Source organism: Lygodium microphyllum, chromosome 4, assembly GCF_053477565.2.
Source record: "Lygodium microphyllum isolate KBCC chromosome 4, Lygodium_microphyllum_v1.1.10, whole genome shotgun sequence".
Classification (NCBI taxonomy): domain Eukaryota; kingdom Viridiplantae; phylum Streptophyta; class Polypodiopsida; order Schizaeales; family Lygodiaceae; genus Lygodium; species Lygodium microphyllum.
Genome location: NC_141138.1, coordinates 167552052 through 167579147, shown reverse-complemented (window position 1 = coordinate 167579147; position 27096 = coordinate 167552052).

Sequence of the window (27096 nt, the reverse complement as noted above, 5' to 3'; positions counted from 1 at the left end):
TAAAAAGAGAGATTAGCCAAATCGTGTGATGCATGATCGTTGTTTTCACGTAGTGAACATCACTCCAAAGTGGAAGATGAAGAAGGAGTGATTTGGCAGAATTCTGAGCAGGTGTGTCCTGGTATTTAACTCCCCTTTTGGAGCCAATGGAGACATTAGGTTGGTGATCTGAGTAGCATAGAGGAAGGTATTATTTTGTACACGTTTTTGTCTATTAGAGTTATATCTTCTCATAATACTGAAAGAAACTGACATGCTTCATCTCTATTAGTATTCTTCTACATTTTCTAATTCTTTTTTGGAGTATTCTTCTACATTTTCTAATTCTTTTTTGGAGTATTCTTCTACATCTTCAATTTCTTCAAACCCCTTCTCTTCCATCTAATCCTCTCCCTAAATCTACCTTCATCCTAATGTCTCTTATCTTCAAGAACTTGGCTTGAAACCTTCAACCCTTCTCTTATCTCTACCATCTCCGGAGTCTAAGGTCTTGAAATCCCATACATTCTTCTCTTGCCAAACCCCTGAGGTGACCTTTAACCTACGCGCTGTGACAACGGGAAGATTACATAGTGGTTCTCAACTACCTATTGGGAGATTTCCATCTCAATTTGGGGGTGGGGTTCAATGCATGGCCCGCATGATTAGTCTATTTTGGGATAGCAACCATTCCATGAAAGAGAGCTCAAGGACAATATCATTTTAGCCAAGTTTAATGGTCAGTCATCTTCACCATCTTATTTAGAGGAGTGGACTTATAAGATGTAATCTTACTTTGACATATTCCCCAAAATTGATGACATGAAGATTCATTTTTCTTCTTTGCATTTGGAGGGATTTGCCCATACTTGGTGGAGGTATATAAAAAGGGAAAACATACTTGTAGAGAATTGGGAAGCTTTCAAGGCACTTATGGCTGAAGTATTTGTCTCCCCTCTTGAAAAAGAGAAATTGGCACGAAAATGGTATGGTTTGGAACAAAGAAGCCTAAGTATAAGAGAGTACACAAACCAATTTCTCAACCTAACCATGTATAAAAAAAGCATTAGTGATGAGGCTAAGCTCCACAAGTACATGTATGGTTTAGAGCCATCTTTATCAGTTGATGTTATGGCACAAAACCCTACTTCTATTTTTAAGGCTATTTTTAGGACTGATCGAGGGCTCTATCATTTCTTAGTGATGCCACTTGGGCTTACAAATGCTCCAGCTACCTTCCAAAGCCTGATGAATAAGATTTTGTAGCCCTTCCTCTTTCAGTTTGTCTTGGTGTTCTTTGATGGCATTCTGATTTATAGTAAGACTTTACAAGATCACTTAGCACATATGAGGAGGGTTTTTTATATATTGGGACATCACAGGCTTTTTGCTAAGGAGAAGAAATGTTCTTTTATGCAGATTGAAGTGGAATATTTGGGACATATTGTCAGTGAAAAAGGGATACAAGTTGATCCCAAGAAGGTGCAATGTATAAAAGATTGGCCAACACCCTACCAATGGCCGTGGAATTGGGGTTGTTTTGCTACAAGAGCATGGAGTGATTGCCTTTGAGATCCGTAAGCTTACAAATAAAGAAATGGCCATGAATGTTTATGACCAAGAGATGTTGGCTATCTTGCATGCAATAAAGAAATGGCACCATTACTTGTATGGCAACCGATTCAAAGTCTAGAGTGATCACAAGGTTCTTAAGTATTTCCTTACTTAGTCCAATCTTACTCCTAAGTAGCGTAGGTGGGTATCTACTTTACAGAATTATGACTTTGATATCACTCATATGGGGGGCAAATACAATATAGTGGCTGATTCTATTTCTCGTATGTGGGCTTGCAAAGTTTCAACACAATGACTGAACTACATAGTGACTGGATTGAAGAACTACAGGAGACTTATCTTTTGTATGAAGAATTCAACCACATTTTTCAAAGATTACAGCAAGGTCTTATGGAAGAAAACTTGCATTATCAGTTTAAAAATGGCTTTATTTAGTTGAAAGGCAAGACTGTCATTCCTTCTATCTCTTTTTTTACACAGAAATTTATGGAGGAACTATATTCTTCACCTTTAGTTGGACATCTTGGAGTTTTCAAGACCTATGATAGGATCAAAAAAAGTTTTTATAGGAAAGGATTGTGGAAAGATGTCGAGGACTTTGTCGTGAAGTGTATGCCTTGTCAGCAGAATAAGGATAGCACCCATAAGCCAGGAGGTTTGTTGTAGCCATTACCTATTCCTATAGGTAAATGGACTCACATTACCATGGATTTTATTACTGGCTTGCCTACTACGAGGAAGGGATGGAATAGTATATATGTGGTGGTAGATAGACTCACCAAGGCAGCCCATTTCATTCCAATCAAGACCCAATTTACTGCCTCTCAAGTCGCCTGTCAATTTATGGAGCAGATTTTTAGACTACATGGATTACCGTAGGTGATTACTCATGATAGAGACTCAAAGTTTATGAGTAACTTTTGGCAGGCGGTAGCTACATCTATGGGCACTAAATTGGCTCCATCTACGGCCTATCATCCACAAAATGATGGACAGAAAAAAAGAGTTAATAAATGGTTGGAGACTTATCTTCGCCATTTCTGCTATGATGTCCAAAACTCATGGGATTCTTGGTTACACTTGGCTGAGTTTTCTTACAACTCTACCCATGCTAGTATTGGAGTTTCACCCTTTAAGGCTATGTATGGCTACAAGGTGCCCTTATCCACAGTCATCTTTAATGAATGGATCAACCCTCATGGGAAGGAAGAGTTGGAAAGAATGCAAACCCTTCTTCAGCAATGTAAGATGAATCTTAGGAAATCTCAAGACCAAATGAAGATGTATGCTGATGAGAAGAGGCTGCCTTTAGAGTTCCAAGAAGGAGAGTTGGTCTTATTGAAGGTGCCCAAGTCTAGATACTCTACATTGAAAGATGGATCTAGTAATAAGCTTACTCATAGATTTTATGGCCCCTATCGGATCCTAAAGCGCATTGGAGACTTGGCATATAAATTAGAGCTCTCTTTTTCCACAAAGATTCACAATGTCTTTCATGTTAGTCAGCTCAAGCCTTTCTATGGTGAACTAGTTGATATAATTGATGAGCTGCCACCTATTGATAAAGAATGTCTTATTTAGTACACCCCTCAGGCTGTTATAGGTCAGCATGAGAAGAAGCTTTGATCTCATTTATCATGGAATATTTGATCAAATGGAGAGGTTTACCACCTGAGGAATCTTCTTAAAGACCTGATTCTATATTGGATGAGTTTCCTTTCTTAAGTGATACATTAGTGGCTGAAGCCTATTGATTATGGAGTTAGTTTTGTTACTGATAGGGTTAGGACAACATGATGGTTTAGAACAGTTTTTATTGTGCATGATTTTCAGAATTAAGCTATCTATATGGGTCAAAGTACTCCTCAAGAGCTACGTTTTGATATATGGTATGCCTCATTTGGACACTTCTACTAGAAGTTATGGTAGATTTGGTCCAACAGGATCTGTTTACACTTCATTTTGAGATTATTTATTGAAGATATTATGGTTCCATATACTTTTAAAGTATTTCAGATCATGTATATAGCTGAGGCCTACTCTTGTTCTTCCAGTTTAGTCCATATATTGGTCATTTTTCATTCATTTTCCCATTTGTAAAGATGTAAAAAGAGAGTAGTACTCTGTTCTAACCATCCTTTTCTAGTCTTTCAAGTTTGGTTTTTAGGGAAAAAACCTTTGGGAAGGGATGGATTGTAAGAAGCTGGGAAGATTAAGGATCTAGTGTAAAAATAATATTGATGTTATGCCATGTCACACTGACATTGGTATAAAAGAAGAGGACATGTAATTTTTCACATCTTTTCACACATTAATACAATTATTGTCCTCTCTCATCTTTCTCATAGCTTCTATGGCTTCTATCTCTTTCCTGTCTTGCGAATATATATATATATATATATAAGAAAGCTCCCTCCAAAAGTTAGTCACAACGAGAAAATTTTCACCTGCTCTCTTATGGGACTGGATTGGGTCCCAGCTTCTAGGCAAACTACAAAGGTAAATTGAATTCATGAAAATTACCTAGACTTCAGGCTGGGCCCAACCTTAATAAGGGTGCAATAGTGTAAATCCACTATCGCAAATGTAACGCTAAGATGATGTGTAAGGTTTCTTTTGGAGCATCTATTTTGGTTTCTATCACTGTACTGGGGTAGATACCTCATGGAACAAGTGCAATGAAAGGCTTTCTCAAATGTTGCACCATGGGAGTCTTGAAGGTTGCAAGGAAAAAGCTATCAAACACAAGTTGTTTGGAAAATGAAAATATGTTCGAGCAACATCACTATAGTTCGGATTGAGGAGTAAGACCATTTACAGAAGGTTATACATAGCTTCTATCTTGCTTCCTTAATGCTAGAGCTTGCAGTGATTAGAATCAAGAGGAGGAAGAAGATGTAAAAGAATTCAAAGATGAAGAGAATGAGCATCAATGATGTAGGAGCAAGTAGAGGAGACGACATCGAATGATCAAGGGGCGGCACAAACCTCTCTTGCTACACCATCCAAACTGATGCACTTCTGTGTCAGTTCAAGGCAATTGGAAACATCAGGGTTTAGATTGGCTCTCATGAAATAGTACGTGGGAAGTACTAATAAGGGGAAGTGGGTTGAGACTCGAGATATGTGCTGGGTGAAATTGGGAATGACAAACAGACAGATCACCCGTGCTGGGTATTTCAAGATTGCCACCAAATGATATAGGCAAAACTGCAATTACAGTCGACTAATTCTTGGGGGAGAATACATGTGGTACCACCAAAGTGAAAGTTGTGAATTCAGCGGGGAGCTTCAGCCTGTAGAAAGGAATGGAGAAGCCAGCTGCAACCTGGAAGTGTGCATGCCAGCCGACTTGCAACTTGGAAGCGATTCTAGCGATGCTCCGCTACCCCTCGCTCTACCTCAAGGTATGCATCAGCTAACCTCTATTCTGATATTTCTGCAAAAAAATGGGGAGGAAGAGTCCCCCCAGCTCTACCCCCCCCCTTTTTTCCTCTTGCTCCACTTGATTTTTTTGCAATAAAAAAAGGGGGGGTAGAGATCCCCCATTGTCTGCGTCTGCGCAGATGATGGGGGAGCTCTAGATGCACACAATGGGGGAGCTCTACCTCCCTTTTTTTCCCCCAAAAATGGTGATTTTCCATATCTTTCTTTTTGCTCCACCTGATTCTTTTGCAATAAAAAAGGGCCCCGTGGGGGGGGGGAGCTCCCCCATTGTCTGCGTCTCCGCAAACAATGCGGGAGCTCTGCCCTTCTTTTTTGCCCCCAAAAATTGGTTATTTTTCATGTCGCTCTCTACCCTCCCCTTTCCCTCCTCCATGTTAGCAGAACATCCTCGAGATTTAAATGCACTGCACTGTCAAATGCTTGTCTTGCTACCTCCAGTTTGCCATGTCCTTGGCATTCACTCAGCAAACCTAGCCAAACTAAGATGTCAACCTCCAATGTAATCATTGAGAGTGTGTTTTCTAATGCCTTGAAATCCCTTGCATGCCCAAGAAGGTCAATCATGTTTCAAGTTGGTCATAATCCTAATATCCTTGCTCATAATTTCAAAGCACTCTCAACAGCTTCCTTCACAAGGCTAGCATGACTGCAAGCACACAGGAGTGAAAGGAATGTGACTTCATCTTGTTTAATACCAAACCCTTGCATTTCCTATTAACACTTGAAGGCTTAATAAGCTACTACCATCTGGTGCATAACCAACAATGCAAGTATTCCATCATATCACATCATGTTCAGACAATCTATCAAAGACTATCTACGCATGTTTCATCATTGCACAACTACCAAATGCACGAATCAATGTGTTTGCCACAAGAAGATCAAGATCAAGCCTTGCCAAAACAATACTAAAATACACTTCCATGCTGATTTCCATCACTCCAGCAATAATACAGGCTTGTATCACACAGACTACAGTAATAACATCTAAACTAACCCCCTCACATTGCATTTGCATGTATAATTCTAAGGCTTTTTCCCCATGACCTTTGTCAATATATGCTAAGAGCATTATACACCAACACACATAGGTCCAATCCAACAACCCATCAAATACAACAAAAATGGAAACAAGGTTGCTATCAACAAATGGATTAGTATGACAAACCCTTTTGCTAGGCATCAACATGTAATCCCCTTACAATATCCAAAGGGATGCTTGTGGTTGATTGTCTGTTATTAGCAGCATGGCCTTTGCATAAAAGAGAACCACAAGCCAGAAGAGCAATTCAAGTGTCCGGTGATTTGGAATGCATCCCTATTCTTGCATTTGATGATAGAACTCTAGAGCCCTAGGTCCATGGTCTTGCTCAACATAAGCAGAGAGCATTAGACACCAAGTCACAATATCAATATTTGGCAATGTATCAAATAAACCTTCCATTTCCAAAACACTTCCACACTTCCAATACATGGTCGAAAGGATATACACAAAAAAGTGTTTGTCATGAGCTTATTCTACTCCAAATTTGTGCGTATTGCTTTAAAAATTTTCAAAGACACTGCTCTTATCACTATCCTTTGTTCAAATGAAACTACTTCTTTGTTCTATGTAAGGGAACCATAGGCTCAAAGAAGAATTGCATAAATCTGTTGCCTCATACTCACTACTTCACTTTGGATCTATATATACATTTGCAATGCCTTGCCCCCTTGACCTTAATCAACATAAGCCGATAGCATTGCATTCCATGACACCAAATCACGATCGAAAAACCAATCAAATATGTAATCTGCTTCCACACTTCCCATATAGTCTTACAAGAGTGTTTTTCACAAATAGGTCTTTGACAATGCCCTTATGCAATCATCTTGTAATTCTCTCCCTATATGTAAAATTGACAATTTTATTGGTTGCCCCTTCATATATAGACAACTTCCTCATTCTCAGAAACAATATCGCATGTGTGAAGTGATGCGAGAAGTGCTTGCTGATTTGAACTCACCCCTTCCTCTTGCATTTGTGTATACAACTATAGAGCCTACTCTCCTTGCACTTGCTCCAAATGAGCAACCATCATTGCATTCCACAAGATCACATTGTCCACCAACAAGTCCCCCAAAGACACTCTCTACTTCAATAAGGGTTCCACTCTTCCCATACATGCCCAGGATTGTGCTTGCAACTAAAATATCCCTTAGAAAGCCAAGTCTCTCAACATCATCATGTAGAGCTTTACCAATATTCAAAAACTCCAATATTTTTAATTGTTGTTACATAAGAAAATTTTCCTTCTCTATTAAAACATCTATTGCATTGAAAGTAATTGTAACTGTCTCTTGAGTTATGATCACCTATTCCTCTTGCATTTGTTTATAAAATTGCAAAGCCTTTCCTTGTTGACCTTGCTATGAATATGTAGAGAGCATTATATTCCATGACAGAGTACTGCATTCTGACAATCTATTAAACATATTCTCTACTTCTAGAATGTTTCTACACTTGTTGTACATGTTTAAAAGTATAGGACATACAAGTACATATGTAGTAAATCCCCTCTTTTGGGCATCACAATGTAAAGCCTTTCCAATTTCAATGCACATGACAAAGTCCAATCGGTCCTCACATAAATGGAACTTTGAGCCTTCTTTGCAAGAGTACCACATGCTTCAATCATCATAAAAATGGTATACTGATCCAAATCCATTACCTTGTCATACATTTGTCGAACAACAACAAAGCCTTCACTTCTTCATCATGTTCAACATATGATGATATCATTGCATTCCGTGATACCACATTCCGCTCCACTAAATAGTCAAACACCACCTCAACTTCGACAAGGCTTCCACATTTGGCATAAACAATCAATAAGATGCTTCCATTAAAAACATTACTAGAAAGGTCCTTCATCTCTACATTAGCAAATAGATGTTGGGCTTCTTGAAGTCCAACAAAGTTGAACATGCTTTGAACATACTAACATAATTGTATTTTTCTGACACAACCCTATGAACTTTCATAGAGTGATACATTTGTAGTGCTTCTTGATCCTGACTGTAGTTACTTAAGCCAGATCTCATGGTTGTCTAAGAAAAGAGTGGAGCCCCAAGAGGAACACCTAGGAAAAGGGAATTCTCTTGCAAGAAAATCTATCTTGTAACATCAACAAGCTTTTATTTCATTCTTTTGATCATCAAAACAAAGCACAGCTTGAGATGCCAGGAGGATACTGTTGAGTTGCTAGGAGATTGTCTATGTCTGCATACCAGGGAGTAACTATTTCAACTAGAAATAAGGAAGCATCAGGAAGGTCTGGATCATCTTGTTCCTCTTCTTCTGTTTGAGGGATCTGTGATAGATGATCAGCTAGGACATGGGAACAGCCAGGCTTAGTGACTACTTCAAAGTCGAACTCCTGGAATAGGAGCAACCATCTCATCAGTCGTCCTTTAACATCTGCTTTGTTCATCAGGAAGGACATGGCTTCATGATCCACGTAGAACTTGAAATGCATTGACAATAAATAGTGTCGAAACTTCTCCAGTGCAAACACCATTGCCAAGCACTCAAGCTCTGTCCACTGTGTAGTTCCGTTCCCTATCAGTGAATTTTCGGCTTGCATAATAAATGGGTTGATCTAATTTAGAGGGGCCCTTTTGACATAGGAAAACACCTAGCTCTTCAACTGATGCATCGGTGTGCACATGGAACTCCTTCGTCCAATCAGGAGGTTGTAAAATAGGAGCTTGGATAAAGCACTATTTTAGGATATTAAAGGCCTCTTTACAGTCAATCAGTCCAAAGGAAATCTGCCTCTTTCCTTAGGAGCTTGTGTAGAGGGGCTACCTTGGTTGCAAAATGTGCAATAAATCTTCTATAGTAGCCTACATGGCTAAGAAATCCTCTCAATTGCTTGAGGTCTGTTGGTGCTGTTAAGGCAGCAATCTTTTCAATCTTTGCCGGGTTTGTTGCAATCCCTTGTGCAGAGATAATATGGCCCAAAATAACTCCCGAGGAGACACCAAAGACACATTTGTCGAGGTTGAGAGAGATCCCATACTTGCGGCATCTGTCAAAACATTGCTCTAGGTGTCCCAAGTGCTCTCGGATCAAACTATAGACACAAAAGTCATCAAGATATACCTCAATGAAATCATGCAGATGATTCTGGAAGGCAGCCATCATTACTCACTGAAAGGTGGCAAGAGCATTACAGAGCCCGAATGGCATCACTCTATAGGCATAGGTCCCCCATTCCATGGTGAAGGTTGTTTTAGATGGATCCTCTTCTGCGATTTGGACTTGGTTATATCCGCTGAATCCATCCAAGAGGGAATACAACTCATGGCTTGCCACTGTGTCCAATAGTTGATCTGTAAAAGGGATAGGGAAATGATCCTTCTTTGTCTTTGTATTGAGCTTTCGAAAGTCCACACATATTCAAAGGTTTCCGTTCTTCTTGCGTACAACCACAATGGGCGAAACCCATTCACTGATAGCCACGGGATAAATGAACTCTGCTTCAAGAAGTTTCAATAATTCAGCCTTCACCAAAGTAGAGTAATTAGGATTCATATACCCTTGTCTTTTCCTTACAAGTTTGGCATCAGGCTCTAGATCAATGTGATGTTGGCATATTATGGGATCAATCCCCATTAGGTCTTTATATGACCAAGCAAACACATCTAAGTTCTCCTTGAGTAGGTCTCACAAGACCACTAGTTCTTCTTCTGGAAGAGTGAGACCCACTTTCAAGTGACGTTTAGTACCGTCAGTATCCAAGAACGTTACTTGTCTTTCACTTTCCACTTTACAGATAAACGCCCCACAGATTGCTTCTAGATAGAGGTCTGACTCTTTCAAGAGAGTAGTATCCTCGTCTAATGTTCCACCAGAACCAATGTCCTCCTTTTGAACAGATGACTCCTTTGTCTGTTTAGGTTGCTGGAAGGGTATCAGAGCTTTATCTACTTCTCTGTGAGTGGTGATTTCTTCTGTACTTAGCTATTCATCTTCTGAGGATGCATCCAAGAATGTCACATAGCACGGACTTGCTAGAGGCTGGGGCTCTGACGGCTCTAGCTTCTATTAGCATGGGGCATCATCATCATCTTTTCTTTGGACTGAACGGTCAGGGTGATAGGAGCCACTGCTGAACTTAATTTTTATGCCTTTAATCCACTGCTTATACAGATTTTGCATATTTTGTGGTCCATTAATCAACCCAAATGTAACCATAGTCATTCCATCCAACACACGGAGATCTTTGGCCTCTGAGGTCTCTATAGAGACATCAACAAGATCATCCTCTATCAGAGGGAATTCTTCATCTGCACTTTCATAACCTGCTTCATTTTCTTCCTCATCATTTTCATCCTCTTCCTATGGAGGCTTTGTCTCTGCTTCTGTAGAGGCTTTGTAGGAGAAGAACAAATCTTCTTCCTCTACATCTGCTTTTGCTTCTGTCATCGCTTCTGACTCTAATTCTACCTCTGGCTCTGACTCTGTTATTGTCTCTGTATCCGCTCTGTCTATGTTCTATAGCCACTCTGTATCCACTCTGCCTCTGTACTATCTCTGCTCTGTAACTGTAATGTCTCTGTACTATCTCTGCTCTGTCTCTACGACTGTCATGTAACAGGGAGAACAGTACATCCATGCTTCTATTTCACTGTTAGAGGTGATTTCAAAAGTTAATTCCAGTTGAGGCAGGAGGTATTCACCCATGGACAAGGATTTTTCTTTCCTTGGCAGTTGGCTTATAGTGCCCACTGTTAGGGATTGTGCCTCTGTTTTCTTAGGAAAGATTTGCTTAACAGCCTCTTCATCTCCTGATGTACCATTTGTTACCTCATTAGAGGAGTCAGTTATGACTTCAATGGATGTGGATCCGTTGCCTTTTTGCGATCCATACAACTTCAACACTGCTTTATTGGGACCTCTGCCTAGGGTTAGGGTTCCTTTGAACCAATCCGTCCTGGCTCTTGCTTCGAAAAGCCAAGGTCGTTCCAACAGCAGAGGGTATGAGTTCCCATAAGAATTTGGTTTGACCAGCAGATATGTCAACCAATAATCTTTTCCTACAAGGGTTGTTTTTACGTATGGGAGGATGCCCAACGGTTTGACTCTGCTTTGGTCTGCCAATCTAATAAGCCACTGTGTAGGTTGAATTCCTTGCAACCCTAAGTCCTTCATTGTCACATCCCTCATTATGTTTACTGATTAGCCTCCATCGATCAATGCATTTGAAATGAAGCATCCTTCTATCCATACACTAATCTCTGGGGTTCCAGGATCTAGGAAGGCATTAGCCACATCTACTTCCTTTACAAGCTCCGAGGCCTTATTGGTCTTGGTCGCTGTTGAAGGAGAGATCCTTAGTCCACATCTTCTTGTCAAGATGCTTTTGAATTTCTTTCGGCAGCTGGGAGACAACATCAGCAACTGTCGAAATGTTAAGTTTGGTTTAAAAGTGTCTAGGTCTTTGACCAAGTCATAATCTTTGATAGGATCCACAGGCTTCTCCAGCCGGCTGGGGAATGGGGCTACACCCATTTTTATCTTTTCTTTTTCTTCCAATAATTGATGCATCGACACTTCTTCTGTTTCTGGAAGTGCTTCTGTATCTTCTATCTCCGGGGCCTTTGATCCTGTCTCTGGGACTGTCTCTGTAACTCTCTGTGGCACTGTAGTGCTCTGTACTGCACTATTTTGTTCTGTACTGCTTTGTCCCTTTGTAAGTAGGTTAAACTTCACAGTCTTGGCATGAGAGTTATCTTCATCCTGAACCATTGGTTTCTTCTTATTGGTGCATGTAAACAGCAGGAACTTCCAACTCTACCAAATTGGAGACATGCTCTTGTACCTTTTGTTGGCTATCAGTGCCATTAGCCTTTACAGGGGCTGGATTGGGACAGTCCTTTGCAGTGTGGCCTTCGCCTTTACATCGACTGCATAAGGGCTTGTAATCCATAGATCATCTAGGTTTTGGACAATTTAGGGAGATATGTCTCTTTTCTCCACACCTATAACATTCCACCTCTGATCTCTGACCACCGCCAGACTGTCGTCCTCTATAACTTTGATAGGGAAACCTCCTCGAACCGAAATTAGGACCAAATTCTCTAGGCTTTGGTCCAATATCCTGTGTTGTCATTTTGGATTCTAGCAAATTGAATCTTGCATTTTCATCCTTGTGTCGTCGTTTATGCATCTCTTTCAGAGAGCAAATATCCTCTGTATGGTTCTTCTGCAAACAATAGAAAAAAAAGGCTCCAAGAATGGTTGGTTTTCGGGTACATTCAGTGGCTAAATGTCCCACTTGATGACACTTTCCGCACCATGTATTAGAGTGCATCACATCTCTTCCAGCTCCCACAAGAGTGGATATATTGGCGGTATTCACCTTCAATGTCTGTAGCTACTCTGCAATCACATCCAGAAGCTCTTTCTTAATACTTGCAACTGAGTTGGATAAGTAGTCCTTTAGATTTTCACCTCCTGAAGTGCTTGTAGTGGGATTTTGGGAAGCGTCTGTAATTACTGCATAAACTGGTTAATCAATCCAGAAGGTCCTCTGTTCTGGCTTTGATTAAGAGCTCTTGTTGAGACTTGGGGTTGTTGATTCCAGTTGGTAGGGTTCCACTGTTGTTGAGTCGCAATTGGAGGAACTGTTTGAGGCCACTGTTGTGGTTGAACCATCATTTGAGGCACTGTCGTCTGCGGCAACCACAGTGGGTTAGGTACATTATACTGCGGCACTGTTTGCATCTAGGTGTAGGGGTAGGAAACTGTCCGTGGGACTGCATTTGATGGGTATACCATTCCAGGCATGGGAGGAGGTAAGACTCCTCTTCTTGGAGTCATTGACAACCTTGCTTCAACTTCGTCATACAATCTTGCACCTTCCACTGCAGCTTGCAAATTGACTGGTCTTCTTAATTCCAGGAACTTGAGAACTTTTGGTTGTAGGCCTCTAAGAACCACTCCTTTTTGGATTCCTTCTTCCAAATGATGGTTAGTCCATCTCTTCAAGATGGATTCCATTCACGAGACATAAGCTTCTACTCTTTCTCCAGAGGATTGACTTATGTTCATGAACTCCTCTTGCATCCGCTCTTCAAAACCTTCACACCTGAATTTAGTGAGGAAGGCCAACTTCAGGTCGTTCCATGTGCCAAAAGTTCATGCTGCTTGCTTGTCTCTCATACCACTGAAACGCCGCGCCCTTGAAAGTGGTGGGGAGTATTGCTAACCAATGCTCAGGGGTTCTGGCATTGTTAGACACACATGCTACCATAAATTCTCCTACATGAAGATCAGGGTCTTCATTGTACTCTCCCTTAAAAACTAGCAATGGAACTACATTTGCTGGCCTATCATCAATATTTCCAAGACAAATCTAGCTGGGAAGGGAACCTTGAGTCGCCATGGGGACTTCTGTAAAGAGTGCTTTTAGGGCGTCAAAGGAGGCTTCTGCTGCAAGCTCGTTCTTAGCTTTGATTTTTGCATTCTCTCTTCTCATGTACCTCTGGACGCGTTCTAATGCTTGCCTCTTTATTGCGTCATTCATCAAGGGGGTTGGCTCCAACCAGTTGTCTCTGATGGAATCTCTGGCCAACATCTCCTCTACTTCCTTCTTTTCAACATCTTTGAATTCGGCTTTCAAACCACTACAAAGGGGAAGATATTCTGTTCTGAAAGTATCAAAACTCATTCTTCTTAGGATTGTTGTTGCGTCATTACAATAATGCCAGCTTTTGAGGGTTTCAACAGTGTATGTTGTGAAAAACACTCTATCTACTAACTTCCAATGGGTTGCTAATTGGACAAATAGAAGATTGTCAGTGCACCAAGCATCCCATGTATCTTGCTATTGAGCATCCACGAACAAATTCCAACTCTTTTCCTTCTTGTTTTCGTGAATCTCTACAGACCAAGACTCCTGAAGCTTCTTCACAATCTCCCACTTGATGATGTTTGGAAACTTCTCAATGAATATCAAATCTTGCATGGATGGCCATTCTCTCTATTTTTGCTCTTTAGTTTGTTACCAAACAGTTTGCCACCAAGATGCAAGTTTTTGCTGCTTCAACAGGAAGAGGAAACAGTCCACCACATAGAGCATGCATCATGATGGTGATATGTTTCCGCCATTGTGGGGTGAAATTCTTGTGGAAAGTGGCTTTGATTATGATAAATTCCAACTCTTCAGTGGAAGAAGGAACTTTGCAAACATCCATTGAATTCTCCTCTTCTTGGCAATGCCATTTCCTTCCTTTTCAGCCTCTTTTGGTGCTTGTTGATGGCAAGCTTCCCCGGCTGCGCGCCAAAAACATGGAGCCCCAAGAGGAAAACCAAGAAAAAGGGAATTCTCTTGCAAGAAAATCTATCTTGTAACATCAACAAGCTTTTATTTCATTCTTTTGATCATCAAAACAAAGAGAACAGCAATTCTTCATGCAGCATCATAGATTTCTCCCACGGATTTGATAGAATCAACCATAATCTTCAACATCTTCATATAATTCTTCAATAGAACAAAGAACACAAAGGAATACACAATCTTTTAATGAAAATCAATCACATATTATCCTTCTTCAATGTCTTCATAGTTCTCTCTCTCAATCTCTCATATACAGTTACACTATTTTGATAGAATTGACTATCTCTGACTCTCTCTCTCTATCAATAGTACATCATATCCTCACTACAATAATCCCATAATAACTCTCAATAATCCTTCTTAGGTCGTGGATGCACCTCCCAAGAGGTATGTCTGATATAAAGAGTCACCAGAGCCACTATAGTGTCTTTTCACAGCTCACTATTGTCACTGTCACTTAGTCTTCTCTTCAGTCTTCAGCAGCTACTTCTTCCATTTTTTTTAGCTCATTTGAACTTAGATTCATCCTTTCCAAAGGTTAGAAAACTTTCCCAAAGTCACACATAAATTCTACAGAACACTTACAAAAGGTCTACAAAAGAGTTATAGTACAGCACCAGAGCAGCTTACAGTACAACTATAGTACAGTTATAGTACCGAGACGGAGGCTCTACAGAAGGTTTACAGAATGTCATAGAACCTCATAACTCATACTCAAACCATTTCAAACTATCAACAACTATTCAATGGGCTTTCAAAAAATCTCAATCTTCATCAATCATCAATCCATGCTTCATATAGAAGAAAATTAGAACAAAACAGAGGCTATACATAACCAATTCAGAAGCTCAAAAGAACCTATCAAAACATTAATAGAACATCATAGAGCTTCATATCTCCACTGAGAATTATCATGAACTTTCAAAACATAATCAATATCATCCAAAACACTCTCAAATACTTCCATTAACAACCATACATCACTCTAAATCTATCAAAAATCAATCATTCAATCCTCAAAAACAACAAAAATGAGTAAAAAATTTAGTCTTTTTCCACTCTCAACAAAGAGTGTTTGACCAAGTAGGGATAGAAACACATGATGTGCATCCTCAGGAGCACCACACTGAGTTAGGGCTAGCACCAAGTGCTCTCGTATGAGTCTTGTGAGCTCCAATTTATGTAATATAAAATGAAATTAAGTATATTTGATCTGAATAAGGGCCTTAGTCTTGCTGCATGCCTTTATGGCTAGATATAACATAGTGATTAGCAAAGCTAGTTGATCCATGGAGGACAATAGAGGCAGTGCCATGATCTGCAATTCATGAGCAACTACAAGCAAGGGGTTTGAATGTTCCACATGGACCATTTCCCTGAGTATCCATTCATGGAAGGAATACTTCATTGTAGAGTAAGAGCCATGGAATATCACACTGCATCTAGCACAAGTTCACAACTTTGCAGCAAGACATGACAATGGCAACCATTGGCCATGTGTAACGAGCAATCTAGTGTGCCAACACAAGCATTGTTGGACTAAAGGGTGAGAGCTGGGACACTAGGCATCATAGATGATGTAGGGAATTGGGGTAAGCATTGAAAGTTGGAAGCCTAGATGTAGCAAGGAGACTATTGACTGTCACGTCATAGCTAGAGGAGGTGCTTGTCGCGACTACCGCTATTATCTCACAGAGCGTTTTGCTTCATCCATTCATTAGCCGATGACCATGTAACCTAATTAATTAATCTTATAATCTTAACATTTATAAGGAAGTTCAGTCATTGTACACTTGTGAATTGGTGATTTAACTATTATGCTATCTATGGGCATTGGGACCATGGGTTGTTCTGACTTCTACAATCGACATTGCATTGATTAATTTAGCTAAATTGGCAGCAAGTGGGTTCAGTAGGATTGGTATAGAGTCTCCATTTCCTAAGTATTGGTTTTTATTTAGAGATCAAGAGATGTGTACATCATCTCCATTTAGTGTTGCAATGATATCTTTGCCATGGTTGACAATGTGTTTTCTGAATTGCTGTGAGCAATGACTGCATGCAACTTGAATTTTCCATATCGAGCTTCTAGTTTTAGATTGATTGAGGCACTCTCATTTTGTATGCCTTCTTCTATTTTATAATCCAATAAGACTCTTAAATCAAGTGGGTTCATGATTTTTGAATTCTTAATGCTACATGCATTCTCAATAAATTTTGAGAGGAAGCTTGATTACCATTATAAGGATTTTTCTCTATATGCATAGATTTCTTAAGCTCAAGAAAGAAAAACATTTAAGAGTGGGATTGAAGAAGGAGCCCTACAAACTTGCTAAGTGTTAAACATCTTTTGCAAGCTTTAGCAACCACACTTCAAGTTGCAACTCCATTGATCAAGGTAGGTGCCCATATCACATTTCTCTTTGAGTTATTTTTCTATGTTTATGCATTTTAGTTTTTAACTTTTGAGAGAGAATGTGTATGTGTATGTGAGTGTGTTTTCTAAGCCTTATACCATTATGTAATTTTATATACTAATTAACGATAGCATACAAGTTATATGTGTCTCTCTAGATTATAGGTCATAGTAAGCCCAAAAAGAGATACTTTGCAATTGAGTATATCTAGTGCATTCCCTTGAAAGAGAAATGCACAAAGGGACATGGTGGGATCATCATCATATCCAATTACTTCTCAACTAGGCAACATGATGTGGTAGAAAATTTGTTGGAAATTTTATATCATCCTTGTGTCTACCATTCAAAGACATAAAACTCTTTGATGTAGCAAAAGTACTTAGTCCAAAAGACTATCCTATTGAGCATAAGCTAATGTTTGCAATGGGAAGGATTTGGATGCCCATTCTTTTAGAAAAATTTAGGGATTTAACTTATGTGAATGCATGTAACTTGCAATATGAGGATTTGATGATCAGATTGAAAAGGACTTGCTATGCATGAGGCATGGGCAAAATGTGAATTGACAGCATTGGGAGCAATTGTATGGAGAAATCAAGAAATTTTGGGGTACTTGTCTAGTGATTGTTGCAAGTACAATGGATTGTGAGAGGGGGTTTTCTCAAATGAATAGAATGAAGTCTCTTGAGAAAAATCGCTTAGCTTTGGAGACATTGATTATGTTGATGTACCTTGTGCTAGTTTTTTTTTTTGGTTTCATTGAGAATATGCCATGTTGGTTTTGTTTTCTTTATGTGTATTCATGTAAATCCAAAGCATCATACTCTTTTAGTAATAATGAAGAATTGCTATTTTCTTTTTATGTCACTTTATACCTATAGTTTGTATGACTATGAATTAGTAATCGTGCTATGAATGTATGCATACAAATCGTACATGACCTAGGATATGCCCATGTGGGGGTATCTTGCATAGAGATATTTATATGTAGAATTGTTACATTGCATAAAAAAGCTTGAAAAAAAAGGATTGATTACAAAATAAAGAAAATGAAAGCTCACGAAAATAAAATCCCCATGCTGTAGGTAGTTAAAAAACTAAAGATGATTTCATCATCAAAGGAAAGTGGGTGGGCATAACCCCCAATGGCCCGAGTCTGCATCCAACGATAGGGTGGCCTCATTTAACTAGGAGTTTTTCTAAATGGGCAATAGAAATAGAAGGACAGTAAATTGACCAACCAGTTGTTAGGTAGAACCGACTTGCATTGTTTTTAGGGGGCGGAATGGGACTTTGTCTTATGGGCAGGAGGGTTGACATACCCCACTCCCCTCTGTCTCCCATTCTCTTTGAGCCAAGTTCAATGGCAAGTCCGCTTCAAATTGAGTAATCTTATAGAAGTGGGAACTTGAAATTACTAACTCTAGCTGGTTGTTAGGAGACCCGTCTGATTTTAGGAACCCAAAAATTTAGGTCGATCCTAGTGGATTTAGCCAGAACTCTCACGTTTGCGAAGAAGACTCAGTAGGGCCTAAGTGACAAACCCTGTGATGTTCCAAGGGAGCATCGAGCGGCATCATTTTTGGAAAACCTATTGATGGAATACTAAAAGGTGTGTCATGGATTGAGACTGGTAGACATCTCACAGGGAAGAAGTGGAGGTTGCAATCAACAAAGTAGGACTATTAAGCATCATATAGTACTAGCAATCAAGATGATTGTGACAGTAGATGCGTTGACAAAGAGAACATGCTGACATGCACCTTGGTGTATCAACACATTACAGTGCTTGACAAAATGTGCGATAACTTTGAATAACATAGGCCACCATAATAATTGTGATTGCAACACTTTTCAAGCTATACTATGGACATCAAAGGGTCTCTTTCTTTCCTTTGTGTGCCTTTTTCATCACATCCTCTATTTTCTCTTCTATTGAGAGGTTGGCTAAAACTTGAAATATGAAATTGTTGCCTCATAAAGAAATATTGCTAAGAAAGATTATGACAATAACTATGGGTGAAAGAATGTACAAGTGGCTTGCTTTTGGTGCTAAAAGTTGATAGTTTTTGGGGTTTTTTAAATTGGTACTTTGGATTTTGATATATTATAATCTTTTTCTCTCAAAATATAATTTATTGAAAAGAAATCTTAGATTTGATAGCATGTGAAACAAAAGTGAATGGAGTGAGCTCGGTGTAGAAGCACGTGAGTGAAACCAAGAGCTATGGTCAAAGGAGGAGAGAGAGAGAGAGAGAGAGAGAGAGATAATGTGGTAACTCCAAGAGTCACAATATGTGACTAGTCTTCCCTTTATTCAAATGTCACTGAAAGAATAAAGAATAAAGTGACAATGATGGGCATCCACCACCTGCAATGTATAGGTGTGCGGGTATTGTCAGTGTAGTAATATACGAGCGGCTAAGTGCTAGTGCCTTTAATCCCAACCTCCCACTTAAAGGAAAATGTACCCCTACTGCAGAAAGAACAAAAAAAAAAAGCAAGAAAGTACAAATATGGACAAGTACAATAGGACAAGGAAAGACATTATCTCATCCAACACCCACTAACTTGCTAAGGAAGGAAAAACACTCTGTTGAGAGACTTTTCACGAGTAGACCTACATGATTTTGGTCAATTGAAATCTTAACAAGGTCAACAAACTTGTTCTCAATGACCTCTCTAATAAAGTGATAATACATCTCAATGTGTTTCATCTTTTTATGGAAGACTAGATTCTTGGATAATTGGATAACACTCATAGAATCCGAATATAGTGATGGGACCACATAAGTAATATCAATGTCTAGATGGCCTAATGAGAGAACCTCCTTGCAAGCCTCAATGACTGCAATATACTTAGCCTTAGTAGTAGAGAGGGCCATGCATTTTTGCATCCTCAACATCCAAGAAACAACATCTCCAACAAAGGTGAAGATATAGTTAGAGGTGGACTTTCTATTATTTGTTTGTCTTGCATAATCAGAGTAAGTGTACCCCATGACTCTTGTATCCTAGCCACCATAACATATGAACATAATTGTTGTGCCCTTCACGTACCTCATGATACCCTTTATAAAATCCCAATTCCATTTGTCAAGTGTAGCCGTATAGCATGCCACAACTCCCACTACAAATACTATGTCAAGATAAGTGGCTATCATGGTATACATCAAACTAGCCATTGTAGATACATAAGAGATCTTGGCCATCTTGGCCTTTTTCTCATTAGACTACAAAAAAACGAATTGACTAGCCTTCAAATGAGAAGGTACATGACAACCAATAGACTTACCATTCTACATATGAAACCGCTCAAGGACTTTTTGGATATACTCCTTTTGTGATAGATAAAGAAGCCCCTTAAAGTGATCATGGTTGATGCACATCATCCCAAGAATATGCAAGGCCTATCCTATGTCCTTCATCACAAAGCTCTTCTTGAACTGGGATTTCAAGACATCCATCATCATGAGTACTCCTAGCAATAAGCATATCATCAACATAGAGTGCCAAAATTTTAAGGTTGCTATCATGAGCCTTCTTCCTACATAAACACAAATCCATAGCACTATGGCTATATCCTTGTGAATGCATAAAATCATCAAACTTGTGGTACCACTCCTTAGGCGCCTACTTAAGGCTATTAAGGCTCTATCTCAACTTGCACACTGGGTGTTCCTCACCTTTTTTTCAAAGCCCTTTAAATTATTGTATATAAATCTCATCATGCAAGTCCCAATGGAGGAAATCTATCTTTACATTCATTTGATCCCAGGGGGTCCACCTTATAAAACATGCAAGATATCATATGAGTTCAAAAGAAGTGATATTATATTTAATAAAATTTATAGGATTTTATTTATAAAAATGATCTTAAATTATAATTTGAAAAAATTCTATTAGTTTAAAAAGTAAAAGGGGTCATTTTAAGGCCTTATACCATGTAAAGAAATGGCATTTCTTAATATCCTTTGAATGTACATTTTAGAGATGATCTCTTATAGGTGGACTTCTCTTGCATCTGATAAAGGTCTAGATCTAACTAAGCAACCAATGTTGGTACCAAGTATAGGATCATCATTTTAACCACAAGAGAAAAGACTTTATCGAACTCAACACCATATTCCTGATTGAAACCCTTATTAACCAATTTAGCCTTACAAGCAAGCTTGGGATGTCCATGGATACTTCTCAACTTGTATACCCATTGTATGGCAATGGCTTCTTACCACTAGTGTACATGCATGCATTTGCAAAATGTTAGAAAGAAAGGAAATGTGAAGGCTAAAGCCTTACGAATGCAAATGTATAAATAAAATCAAAGAAATAATAAAAAATATAAAGGGTTGTGTGTCTTTTGGGAAAAGGTGGGGTGGAGTGCATGGTTGATTATGTTCCTCTCTCTCTCCTTTCTGCCAAGATACACACACTCTCCCTTTATGGTGCCAATCTTTATTTCTCCTCTCTCCTCTGTCTTTTGTACAAATTTTTTTATTTTCCCTTTTGTTATTGCATAATGGTTGAAGCTATGGATGAAGATGATGAAGATGATGAATTTGATCATTATTAAGACTCGAAAGATTTATGGTTTCGTTTGAATTTTGAGATTAATGGCAGAGCCATACACATAGACTTTGTGTGTTGTTTCCTCGGTTTTGTGTTTATTTATGTTCATGGAGGTTGTTTTCATATTCTGGAGGTAAGCAAGACGGTTTGCATCAATGTAACAATATCCTCCTCTTAATATCCATCGCCTCTCATAATACATGGGTGAAGGGTTGTATATTTGATTTAATATTTGTATCATCTGGTTTCTCCAATTGAAGCTAGAGGAGCGCATTGCTGACATAAACATAACTTGAAAAATCAAGAATCATTTCCAAGGTTCATCTTTCTCTCCAAAATCAAGAACATGTATCAACAAGAGAAGATTTTACTATTTAAGAAAATGATATTTTATGTTGTAAATATAACTAGTTCTATCTACTTATGTCATATCCTACATCAATATGCGCTTTGATACCAACTGTGACATGGCATCAGAGCTTTCCTTTGGTGGTATGTTTGAGTATATCTCGCTTGGGAAGTTTCGGCCACTCCCATGAGGATCAACTTGAGTTTTTCTTGTCAAATCTATTACTATTGGCTATTTAATATTAGTAGATTCTAAAGTGATGTGAGTCACACTTTTTGGTTTCTAATGTTCCATCAAGTGCGATTTTTATTCCTTCTTAGGAAAGCTATCGGTTTACCGAGACTAGCTAGCGATAGATTTGGATTCGCCATCCTCTCACTTTCCTCGAGAGTGTAGTTTTAGTTATCTAATTACCTACCACTCTAGGTTCAACATATAAAAATAACTTATTGAATTATCTCTTGATACAAATTCGTTACACACCTTTTATTCACAACACAACAATAGAGTAAAGCAATTCCTTCTTAATAGCTTATTTCAGAAAAAGAAAATGTCATTTACAATGTTTTTGTTCAAATTATTATTCTCTCCAAGTTCCGTTCCCCAACTAGTATATTGAAACTTCAAAGACACAGTCTGAAAATCAAAGGGGAGTTGGTAGTTTGTAAGGGCCTAAGGAGTTTATGACCAGAGCCCCTTGGTATCCTCACCTCCTTCTACCAACTAGAGTTCCCTACAACAAGACCTTTCGCTTCATGATTGGTTTATTCTCACTAATGTGAAACAAAAAAAAGAAAACCCCCTTGGAGTAGGTTTTATTCAAGCTAGCCTTGGGGAGGCCTAGCATCATTAGGAACATTGCCTCAGTTGGCATCTTGTGCTCACCAAAATTCTACCTTACGGAGATCTACACTTAGTCATCCATCTTTTAGCATGATGATTTTGGAAAAGATCAATGCCTAGCTTGCAATCACAAATATTTTTATTTCGAATGCATTATACTTAAACTTTTAATAGGTTTGTTTCGAAGACAAATCTTATCTTTTTAGAATTTAATAACATCGGGACAAATTAGCATAAGTGGCAATACTTAATAACTTCAAGACAATTTAGCATGAGTGGCAAAATAACTTCGAGACAAATGAGCATAAGTGGAAAAATAACTTCGAGATAAATCAACATAAGTGGAAAAATGGCTTCGAGACAAACCAGCATGTGGCAAAATAACTTTGAGACAAATTAGCATAAGTGGCAAAAATAACGAGATAAATCAGTAGAAGTGGCAAAATAACTTTGAGATAAATCAACATAAGTGGTCAGATAACTTCTAGATAAATCAATATAAGTGGCAAAATAACTTCAAGACAAATGAGCAGAAGTTGTAAAATACCTTCAAGATAAATCAACATAATTGGTAAAATAACTTCAAGATAAATCAACATAATTGGTAAAATAACTTCAAGATAAATCAACATAAGTGGCAATACCTTCCAATAGTCTTCATTTTCTTCCTCTTCCTTCCGGATTAGTTTGGATTGAATTTAGGCAAGAATTTCATACTTGAGAATAAGTCCCTTGGAGTTTGGTGGGTCTTTGCCTCTAATAAAATAAAATCTTGATTATTTTAATTATGAACAGCATCATTTGGCAAATGCATCTCAAGGTCTCTTATATATCGAGGATTAGTGTTCTTGATTACCATCAAAGATTCCTTTGATTACTCACAACAGGGAAGGGGGGAGTCACTCATAAATATATGTATATATAACGTGAGTTCAAAATAAGGAGTTTTGAAAAAATCATTTTCATACATTTTTTACATATATAAGGGTGTCATATAAAGGGATTACTTAAAAATTAAATAGAAAAGGGTTGTGTTTTATTCAAGAAAAATTCACAGATTAGGATATTTATAAATAGAACATGAACGCACGTTATATAGAGGGTATATATATAGTGAACCCCCGAGTTTAATCAACACAAAAATTAGAAATATTAATTCTTTTAAGGACATATTACCTTCCTTGTATTTGCTTAGGTTCATCTTGTACAAACCCGTTACCCCTTGGAATTCACAGTTAAGAATTACTCAAAGAAATAATATGCAAGAATTGAATAAATTCTTATTTTATGCATGCAGCTTTGGTTGCTTGATCATGGGATAAAGTCCTGCTAGCAGTTTTTATTTAAGAAAAATAGTAGTTGAGGATCAATGATGGGTGCTTTATTGATGTTATTCACAGCTTTGTTTGTAATCTCCGTACTCGTCATTCCATTTGTAGTAATTGTGTTTGTAGCATTATTAGTATAAACGCCTGCCTCCACAACCTTTGTAACTTTATTCTTTGGGATCATGGTATTTAATCATGAGATTGCAAAAAGGGGGAATTTGGCGAAGGAGCTTGGGGGTAATTAGATTGACTAATTTTTTGATTGACGGAGGGGGGAGGGGGGGGGAGGAGCGGGGGAGGGAGAAAGCGATTACCAAGAATTATGAGAAATAAAGAAGAGTCTTGATTCCATAGGAAAATAGGATAGAAGGGATGGAGGAATTTAATTCAAGAGCTCGTAAGAAATTCATGTGCTTGCGCTTCTCTTGCCCCACTTTCTCTTGCTCTATACTCTTGAGAAGGACCTCTCCTCTCTTGCTCCGACTACCCTCAATGGCTCCCCATGCCTCATATTTATAGCTAAATTAGAGAAGAAGGGTTGTGGCTAAGAGAAAGAGCTCTTTATTGTCAGAGAGAGAACTAGGGAGAGAAAAAGAGGAGAGAGAAGACTGCAGGAAGAGAGAGAAGAAGAGTGACGAGGAGAGAGAAAGACAAGAAAGAAGGGGAAGCCATAGAAGCTGTGAACAAGAAGGGAGAGAAAGATTGTAATTGTATTAATGTGTCAAAAAGATGTGAAAAATTATATCTTCTCTCCTTTTATACCAATATCAGTGTGACATGGAATAATATCAATACTATTAACACTAATTTGTTATTCCTAGCTTCTTACAATCCATCCCTTCCCAATAGTTTTTGTCCTAAAAAACAAACCTAGAAACAACTAGAAAGAAGATGGATAGAATAGAGTACTACTCTGATTTACAGCTTTACAAATGGAAATGAATGAAAAATGACCACTACATGAGCTGAATTTGAATAATGGAAGTAAGCCCCAGCTATTTACATGATTTAAAATACTTTAGAAGCAAATAGAGCCATAAAGTCTTCAACAAATAATCCCATAACAAAGTAGACAGCTTGTTGAGTAAACAGTCCCTGCTGGACCAAATCTGCCATAACTTTTGATAGAAGTGTCCAAATGAGATGTACCATATATTAAAACGAAGCTCTTAAGAGTACTTTAGGCCCATATAGATAGCTTAATTCTGAAAATTAGGTACGATAAAAACAGTTCTAAAACAGCGTGGTGTCCTGAACCAGTCTGCATCATTACTAGCTCCATAAGCAGGCTTTAGCCACCAATGTCTCCCTCAAATATGGATACTCATCCAATATAGAATCAAGTCTCCAAGAAGCCTCTTCAGATGGTAAACCTCTCCATTTGATCAAATATTCCACAATAGAACGTGATCGAAGCTTCTTTTCACGCTGACCTATAACAGCCTCTGGGATGTACTAAACAAGACCATCTTCATCAATGGGTGGCAACTCATCAACTATATCCACTGGATCACCATAATAGGACTTGAGCTGACTAACATGAAAGACGTTATGAATCTTTGTAGAAGAGGGAAGCTCTAGTTTGTATGTCAATTCTCCAATTCGCTTAAGGATCCTGTAAGGGCCATAAAACATGTGGGCAAGCTTATTATTGGATCCATCTTTTAACGTAGAGTACTTGGATTTGGGCACTTTCAACAAAACTAGCTCTTCTTCTTGGAACTCTAAAGGCCTCCTCTTCTCATCAGCATACATCTTCATTTGATCTTGAGCCTTCCTTAGATTCACCTTACATTGCTGAAGAAGGGTCTGCATTCTTTCCAACTCCTCCTTCCCATGAGGATTGATCTTTTCATTAAAGATGACTGTGGGTAAGGGCGCCTTGTAACCATACAAAGTCTCAAAGGGTAAAACTCCTATGCTCGCATGAGTGGAATTGTTGTAAGCAAACTCAACCAGGTGTAACCAAGAATCCCATGAGATTTGGACATCATAGCAAAAATGGCGAAGATAAGTCTCCAACAATTTATTAACTCTCTCTGTCTCTCCATCAGTTTGAGGATGATAAGACATAGATGGAGCCAATTTAGTGCCCATAGATGTAAATACCGCCTGCCAAAAGTTACTCATAAACTTTGAGTCCCTATCATGGACAATCACTTGCGGTAATCCATGTAATCTAAAAATATGCTCCATAAACTGGTTGGCCACTTGAGAAGCAGTAAATTGAATCTTTGTTGGGATAAAATGCTTGAAATCTCCATAGAATCAGTCCATACAAGCTCCAATATGATGAAATCCTTGAAGAATCAATGCTCCAGCCTTGCTTGAACACTTGAACATCAAAGATTCAAGCCCCTTGATGAAAAGCCCTAAAATATGTCAAGATTGTGGGAGAGAAGGAAGGAGTCTCACTTGTAGCTTTCTTGCTTGCACAATGGGGGAATACACACAGAGGTGGAGGCTGAAAATAGTTTTCCTCTTCTTAGTTGTGTAAGCCAAAAAGAACTCTCTTACAAAGAAATAGAAGAACCCTATATATGGGTCTCAAACCAAACTCAACTAACGAAGGTGGCATACTAACTGAACCACGAACTAGAGTAGATAAGGATAGCTGTCATGTAGCTATTATTCATGGGCGGTGTACCAACCGCATCTACAACTGACAAGTCGGTGACATAAATGCACAACGGTCACCCTGGCATATCACGAGTGGAGCTCGATATCTCAACACTTCCCCTCGAGCTCAATCCCAATTCCTGCACACCAAGCAGGTCTCTGAACTTGCGCAGCTTCTTTGCACCCAATGTCTTCGTAAATATGTCAGCTACCTGATCCTCTGTGCTGACATAAACTAGATCAATAAGACCTAGTAAAACCCTCTCCCGCACATAGTGATAATGCACCTCAATGTGCTTTGTTCTAGCATGATAGACTGGGTTATTTGCCAAGTGTATACTACTCATGCTGTCACAATAAATGACAACTGGCCCATCTGTAGGCTGATGCATATCATAAAGTAGCTTATGCAACCAAGCTACCTCACATGTAGCCATTGCTGCACCCCTGTACTCGGCCTCTGTGCTCGACAAGGCAACTGTAGGCTGTTTCTTGCTGCTCCAAGTGACTGCAGCACTCCCAAAAGAGAACACATATCCACTGGTAGATCGTCTATCAGAAATTCTACCAGCCCAATCAGC